At 40.1% G+C, this 8146-nt stretch overlaps 1 long non-coding RNA gene across 1 annotated transcript; it reads right to left on the reverse strand.

Annotated features, from left to right (window-relative positions):
- Positions 1-3213: 3213 nt before the first annotated feature.
- Positions 3214-7905, reverse strand: LOC107977383. The gene is made up of 3 exons (XR_003479579.2): positions 7867-7905; positions 6869-7159; positions 3214-3477 (listed from the first exon to the last, which is right to left on the reverse strand). It is a non-coding gene; the product is annotated as an uncharacterized LOC107977383 (long non-coding RNA).
- Positions 7906-8146: the final 241 nt, after the last annotated feature.

The raw sequence follows: 8146 nt of genomic DNA on the forward strand, positions 1-8146 counted from the left end.
TTCTTCCTCTATTCCCTCTCAAGCACTGCCCCAGCCAGTCTTACACACACACACACACACACACACACACACACACACACACACAGGTGTGGGGGGACAGAGACAGAGACAGGCACAAACACACAGAGAGAGACATTAAAAAAGAAAACAATTTTTAAACAAAAAGTTTACAAAAATACTACAGGGTTAGTCTTGTGTTGACCATTTATTCCTGAAGTGTGGTTAATATACCCAGTGACACTCTATTGGAGAAAACTAATTTTCCCTTTTCAAGAGAGTATCATTTGCAGACAGTTTCTTGGTTAGGGGTAGGAGCCTATGTCTACCACCCCCTCTTAGAGCTGGGATCCCATCTGGTTTGAATCTATGCATTCTTTTTCTGATAACTGTTTTCTGGAATTCCAGTTAAGGGATTACCTATATCCATGCAGTATTTTAAGAACTCTTCTTTGTAAGCTGTGTAAATATTATATAATTCTCAGAATCTGATGCTGTAGAAGGAAACTGGAAGACTGAATGCCTTAGGTCTCAGGATTGCAGTATTCCAGATTGGATTTTACACCCACCTAACTCTGTATGAACTGACGATCATTTATCCATTAATATAGTGTTCTACTATTTCTGTATAAAAGTCTTATTACCCATTGAATATTTCATATACAACTATGAGTAATACTATCATCAGTATGACTTATGCAATGTTTATGTAACTACATTATTCAGTTAATCTTGAAGCTTTAAATTTTCTCTGTGCTACTAAGTAACAAATGTCTGGACATGTTGAATCAAGGTTGGGTTAGAGAATAGCTACACATACCTGATATGTAAGGATGAATAAGCAGCTAAGTAAGAAATATTGGGTAAGTCTGATTTCTTGGTGTTTTAATGTATCTTACAAGGAATAAAATTATCTCCTTTTTCTAAAAACCAAGCTTTCCCTTCAACTCTTCACACTAATTTCTGTAAATGTTTTAGTTGAAAGTTTAATGCTTGTACAGTCAATAGCAATTTAAATATATATTATATGTATATGGAAAAAGTTTAAAAATGCTTTTAATTTATTTAATGACTGTTGCCTTTCTTATATTGGTAATTATTTTCTTCTTTACAAAGTGAGAAAAACATCTTAAAAAAAAAAAAAACTATAGTTCCTAGATGGGACATGACATTCAGTTCTTGTCAAGTCCATTTCAAGGGTGTCACAGTGTAACTGTGAAGGGCACTTCACTACTGATGTATTAAGCTTTGCTGATCCTGTATAATCTTCCTCCAGTAACGAAGAACTTTCATTCTATATTACAAAAATAAAAACAGCTTAATTGAACATGTTCCCATTCTATTCTCTTTCCTGGGGAGGGTGCTATTTCAGAAACATTTCTCACTGTGCTACATCTGAAAAGAGTAAAGAAGCTGAGACACAAAGTTAAACCTCACCCAGTGGCTGATGGAAGCAGAGACAGACATCCACAGAAATACACTGAGCTGAAATCTGGAACTCAGTTGAAGAGAGGGAGGAATGAAGAACGAAGGGGTCTGTACCTGGTTGGAGAAACCCACAGAAACAGTTGGCCTGAAAAAGGGAAAGCATATCGACCCCAGATGCTCTTTGGGAGGACAGTACAGGACTAATCCAGCCCCCTGATCATGGATGCCAATGGGGAGGCCCCTGCACTCCTGGGAGCCTCTGGAGGTGGACTGGCGTTTTGCCCTGGTGGGTGGGAGGGACTTCGAGAGCCCATCCCACTTGAAGGGATTCGCTCTGTCTCTGAACACATGGGGAGGGGCCTAGGCCCAGCACAGGAAGATTTGGTGGACTTGGTGGAGCCCTGGTTGGGGGCCCTACCCTGCCTGGGGAGTGGCGGGTGGATGGGGTGGGGGGTAGGTTGGAGGTGGGGGAGAAGGAATGGAGGTGGGGGGAGGGAGAGGGAGAGGGAAAGTACATGTGAAAATATTAATAATTTAATAAAAAAAATGAAAAAAAAGTTAAACCTTTCAAAACAATGAAAGTTTTCAATGAACAGAGCATCCCAAACTTCCAATCAACTAAACACTATCCACATCTCAGATCATCACAGAAGCTCACACAGCCTTTGCAAGTGGGAACCCTTTCCTTGACTCATTTAATGGTTTCTTTCCACTTTAAACTGCAAACTCTACATTTCGTGATGGAGAGATTTAGGTTTTTAATTTTTCCCCTAAATGTCTGGCTTCCTAACGCAAAGATAACTTCACTTCTGCAGCCAAGACTACCACATACTGTCCATGTTGGAATGTTAAGATGTAAAAAGTGTAATTAGTTTGATCTTTGAGATGCTACTTGAATTGCAAATTTTTCTTCAAGGAAAAAAAATAAATACACTTTCCTGCTCTTCCCACCTGTTGCAGCCATCTGTAGTAGCTCCAGGTTTCGGGCCAAATCTGTATTAACCTGTGTCCGTCCCTGAGAGGGGGAGTATAGATTGAGAAAGGGCAGGTAAAGATGCTAAGAAAGACATAGACACAGGATAGAATCAGGAGTGCAATCCAGTGAATACTGGATACCCTAAGTTTATTCTTCAACATTCTTAAGTAACCCAACTAAAAGGGGGACATGGCAAAAGACTTCTTTATTTTGTATAAGGAACAAACAGACTTTCTTTCCTTAATCTTCCAAACATTTGGTAACCATACCTTAGACTCAATTTCCTGTTATCTTGTCTTAAGGTCAAGAGTAACCACACTTCAGACCAAGTCTGTTGTTATTTAGATAAGACATCCTCTACCATGATCAAAACATCCTACAGTAGCCCACAAGACCTTTAGGTCTTATAACTTACGAAGGACAGTTTTGAACTCTTTGACCTTGAGCCAAGATGAAGCAGAGCCATCTTTATGGACCCAGACACCTACCCTTCAGTCTGAGCCTATTCAACTATGATGGAGTGAAAGGAAGGACAGCTGGGACTAGAGGCATTGACTGATCATCTTGAACATGTTCCTTGACCTCACACAGCCTCATTGGTCTTACGTATAAATGAGGTACTGAAACTCCTGCCTCTTCACCATACATGTGGTGGAAGGTTATTATCAAGATTGTAAAAGAACTTGAAAAGTGAAACATTGAGGGAAAAAAATCCAATTAAAAAACACAGCAAATAATTAAACAGAGTTCTCAAAGGATAGAAATACAAATGGCTGACAAATATTTTTTAAAGTTTTATTGAAGTTACGCCATCAGAGAGATTTCATTTTACCTTAATCAGAGTAGAAATGATTTTTAAAAAGGACAAAAATAGCACTGTGAAGGTGGGGAAAGAGGAAGCCCAATTCTCTGCTGGTAGTATTGCAAACCGGTGAAGTCACTATGAAAATCAGTGCGTAGGCTTCTCAGATGGTTAGAAATGGATATACCAGGATCTAGCTATATCACTCTTGGGCATACACCCAAGGGACACTATATCCTTCTCGAATACTTGCTCATCCATGTTCATTGCTGATCTGTTAACAATATGAATAATGGAAACATGTTAGATGTCTATCAACTGATTAATAGATAATGAAAACATGATATACCTTCTCAAGGAAATACTATTCATCTGTTAAGAAAAATGAATTTCTAAGGCAAATGGATGGAGCTAGAAACAGTCATCCTGAGTGTAATATAAACTCACAGTAGTAACAGTATAGCATGTTCAAAACCCACAAAACCTAGAGCCAGAGCAAACCCCAGCACGAATTGGGGGTGGAGTAAGCATGAAGTCCTGTACCTAGCTGAGGAGCTATTGGCAACTGATAGCTTCTGGAAGAGGCAGAGTTAGTTCTCGTCAAAGGTATGGCTCCTGGTTGGTTGATCATGCATGGGTGACTGAAGTGGGTAGGTAAAGAGGTATGGGCCAATCTGTGAGGGGTTGGTGGAAGGTGGAGCATGACTGTGATCAAAATATATTGCATGAAATTCTCAAAGAATTAAGTAAAATGTTATTTTAAACTCCTGCCTCATGTGGTTTTTATGAGGTTTAACGTGATAATGTGTAATAACTTAATCAGCTGTCTAAGACAGAATAAAGAATTGATTAACATCAGTTTTCATTACTATTTATCTTATCCAACTCCTTCTTGCATGAGTTTTTAAATATTTAGTTTGACTTACATTTGCTTTTACTGTTGTCCTTGCTGCATCTGTGGACTCTAGCCCTGGCAATACTGTGTGCTAGGCTTGTGCATCTTGCTAGGCTCCAAATCCTCACTTGAATGATATTCAAATTCCTTTCTTATTCTGGTATACCTGGTTCTCACCAAAACTTCTAATTTATGCCACAACTAAGAATCATTTTCTTCCTAACCATGTTTCAAGGAAAAACAACAATAACAAGCCATGATGGAGAGAAACAATGAGAGAGGATAGGGAGAATGGATGACCCTCCCCTCACCTGAGAAGGTCAGGGTTATTTTCACTGCTACTGTATGGTGAGGTCTGTGAGACTCTTTACCTTGTATGTCTATCTATTCTTGACTTCAATCTTTCAACCTGTCATCTTAATAATAAAATCTAGTTTTTCAAAAAAATAGATTTCACATATTATTAATTAGAAAGAGAATATATTATGGTAGTTGTGTTCTCAGGCATGGATTCAAATAATTTGTCCTGGAATTCCAATTATGTCACTTAATAGCTATGTGACCTTGAAAAAAATCATTAACCCTTGTCTCCTTCCCCTTCCTAATGTATAAAATGAGAACAAAACACATTTCCTACTCAACAGTGTTGTAAGGATTACCTGAGGGAACACATTAGTTCAGCACAAAGTAAATGTTGTGTACAACTAGCTTTTTGATCCATCAACTGTGTTTATATTTCTGAGTTTGTATCTTCATTCAATCCGGAGGAATGATGGGCAGTGTCTTCATGGCGCTTACAAAGTAAGGTGTTGACTTACCTTAGGTCAGAGCCTTGCTACAATTGTCTTGGTTGCAGTCCAACTAGTAGTAGACTCATGCAAGACTATACCCTCCTTACTCTCTCTCTCTCTCTGACTTCCTGTCTTACCATGAGATCTCTCTCACACACTGCATTCCCATTGTAATGTCATCCTCTATGCTGTGATAGGGCAAGGAGGGTACCTTACCAGAGCCAGCACTATGCTCCTGGAACTTTCAACTGCTTACACTATGAGCCAAATATACCTGTTTTCTTTATACATTATCTGAGGTAACAGAAATGATGAAAACAACCCTTGAAATACTTCCACACAGAAAATTCTGACCATGTCTACATCTCATTAAGCTTGGCTAGTACAACAGGCTGAGAACATGTTATCATAGACCCACTAAGGAATTTGTTCCGATAGTGGAATGGGTGGTTTTCATCTCCTAAGCAGTGGTAGCCTTGCTCCTTCTCCCTCGAGGAAGAGCTGTGAACACAGAGAGAAACAAACAAGCCTAGGCCCTATTCCAAAGGATACAACAGACTCTGATGACACCCTATGGAAGGCCTCACCATCCAGGGGAGCAGAAAGGATATTTGATAGGTAGGGTTTTAGTTTGGGGAGGTAATAGGGGAGGACGGGAGGGAGAAGGGAACTGGATTGTCATGTAAAACAATCCTGTTTCTAATTCAAATAAAAAATTGTTGAGTATGTAAAAAAAAAAAAAAAAGAATCATCTTTGACCCTGGTTTGTTCTTTGTGGATGAGCCATGTGGTGGAAGTGACTCTGTGAATTGCCTCTCACCACTCTGAGCTCAGTATACCCACTGATTATGGTCCTTAAAAAACAAATATCACATACTGTAATAATTGTGCATCATTTTTTGATCCCCCCTCCATCCTCACTCAGTATATGTGTGTGTGTGTAATTCCCCTACCCCATTTACTGTGTCTATTTTTTCTACAATCTATGGAGAAGGAGAATTCTACTCTAAGAGGCAATTGGACGATTAGATACTTTGGAGAGTTACTATACCAAGAAGAGAATATGAAGTAAGGTATGTTGCCCACTCCTCAGTTTTGTCAGGTTTGATTAATGAAAGCTTGATATTCATTTAGTCCTTCCTCTTTTTCTTCTAGAGCATGGAAGCACTCCCTTGCTGGTAATAAAGACTCTGATCCCAGACGAAGTTAAATCAGAGTATAGCAGATGTTTTTCCCCTCACACTAACAGTTATTCTGGAAACACATATGCAGCCATCCATGCATGCACACACACACACACACACACACACACACACACACACACACACACACACACGCGCACGCGCACGCGCGCGCAGGCACACATGTACACACTGGCACACACACACCCATGCATGCATTCACACACACACACATATGCACACATGCATGCACACTTTAGCACACATACATATATACACACATGAGGCAGGGAGAGAGAGATAGAGGATGGTGGATAAAGAAGTTAAGAGGAGGAGAAGAGAGGGAAGAAAGAAAAATATCATTAAAGCAGGGACAGAATTGTAATGGTGATCCAACCTTCAGCCAAAAACTTCATAACCATGTTGGCCTACTTCATGGACATCTCTCATTACCACAAGCACTTACATGTGAACACACAAACATATATAGTTTTTAAATGAGCTAAGTCTTTGTGATTTCATTAAATGATCTTATTGTAGTTAATGACAAATTATCCACATGCTGCTGGCAATTGTGACAGTCATGTAGACTGAAGATGGGTGGGCACTGGAACCCATATGCTTGCTGTCACAATTGTGTGGTGGGAAATTTAGAACTGTTACAGTCTTTTATGTTGATGCAGACTTTGTGTTGATATAGAGTTGGATGGTGTGCTGGGTAGGGCTTTCTGAGTGTGTCTGCATCAAGACACAAGGCAGCCCTCCAAGCTGTGCTCTGCAGTTTGCTCTGAAGCTCACCTTCTAACATACTGAGGCCATGTGTGCTGCACAGGCAGGATACAGGCCTCAGCCTGGGTCAAGAGCTCCTTGAAGTTTCTGTTTCCCCTAATGTCACCATCAGCTCCCATTTCCTTCAGCAGAATGTGAGAGGGTTCTCTGTTAAGTCTATTCCGCTCCAGTAGAATCTAGCTGGAGATCTAAAAGGAAGATGAGATGGAGAATCCATCCTCACATGAGACATTTTCGTCATGCCGCAGAAAGGTGTCTCTTTTGAACAACATAACAGACACATTGGAAGATTGTTTTCTGCTAGAGAGCAAAGGAAGAATAATGTAAACATAAGTATATACACTGATTTAAATTGAAATTAATCTTTCAATATAAAATCTTAGAGGAATTTAGCCTTCGCTATTCTTTCTTTTATAAATTTATGGAATAAAATGAGTATTAAATACTCTGTTGCAGGAGTGCATGGTGGAATAACCCACTCATCTCATGAGCAGGAGGCAGAAGCCACAGACAGAATAGAACAAGGTCATTTTGAAGGCCAGCCTTCAATGGCCTAAGAACTTACCATTAAACAACATCTGGGATTCTCACTCTCTTCCTAGAGCAGCACTCTGGAGACTAACTCTTTAATACATTTATCTTTGAGGACCACTCATCACTCATGCAAACCACAGTGCCACTGAATATTCACTTATGGAAAGGAACTTCCAGTGAATTGAGTTTATGGGAAAATGACTTTCATAATCAAGTTAAAACAAATACTTTGGCTGTGAAGTTTCTTAATCAAAGAAAGAAAATAGAAATGTCTGTTCTGAACCACTAAGCATTTGAAGAGGGTTACTATGATAGCCACCAGACACAAGAGACTGGGAGAGTGATTCATTTGCCACTGGACAGAACAGCAGTGGCTGAGGGGGAAGGATGCAAACAAGTGTAATGTGGGAAATTACCAATATGGAGCCAGGTAGAAATACAAGGGATTTTAATAGGGAAAAAGCCTTACTTACAGAGCGACCTAGCCAGCTGGCACAGCAGCAGTCTCTACAGCAAGCCGAAAGTAAAACTGAAACCGAAACCAGCCACCTGAACGCCCCTCACTCTACATCACTCTGACCACGCCCCTAAGCAGGTGTGGCTACAGTATCCCCTATACAAATGGCCCACTGGTTTAAGGTACAGCCTACATACAATTAGTTCTGATGGAGGCCATAGACTGCCGGCTGTAGAAAGCCTGAGATGTCAACTCAGGAAAACTCTCAGTAGACAAAACAGTTTGCGACTGTGACC

The sequence above is a fragment of the Cricetulus griseus genome (genome assembly GCF_003668045.3).
Source record: "Cricetulus griseus strain 17A/GY chromosome 1 unlocalized genomic scaffold, alternate assembly CriGri-PICRH-1.0 chr1_1, whole genome shotgun sequence".
NCBI classification, from domain to species: Eukaryota; Metazoa; Chordata; class Mammalia; order Rodentia; family Cricetidae; genus Cricetulus; species Cricetulus griseus.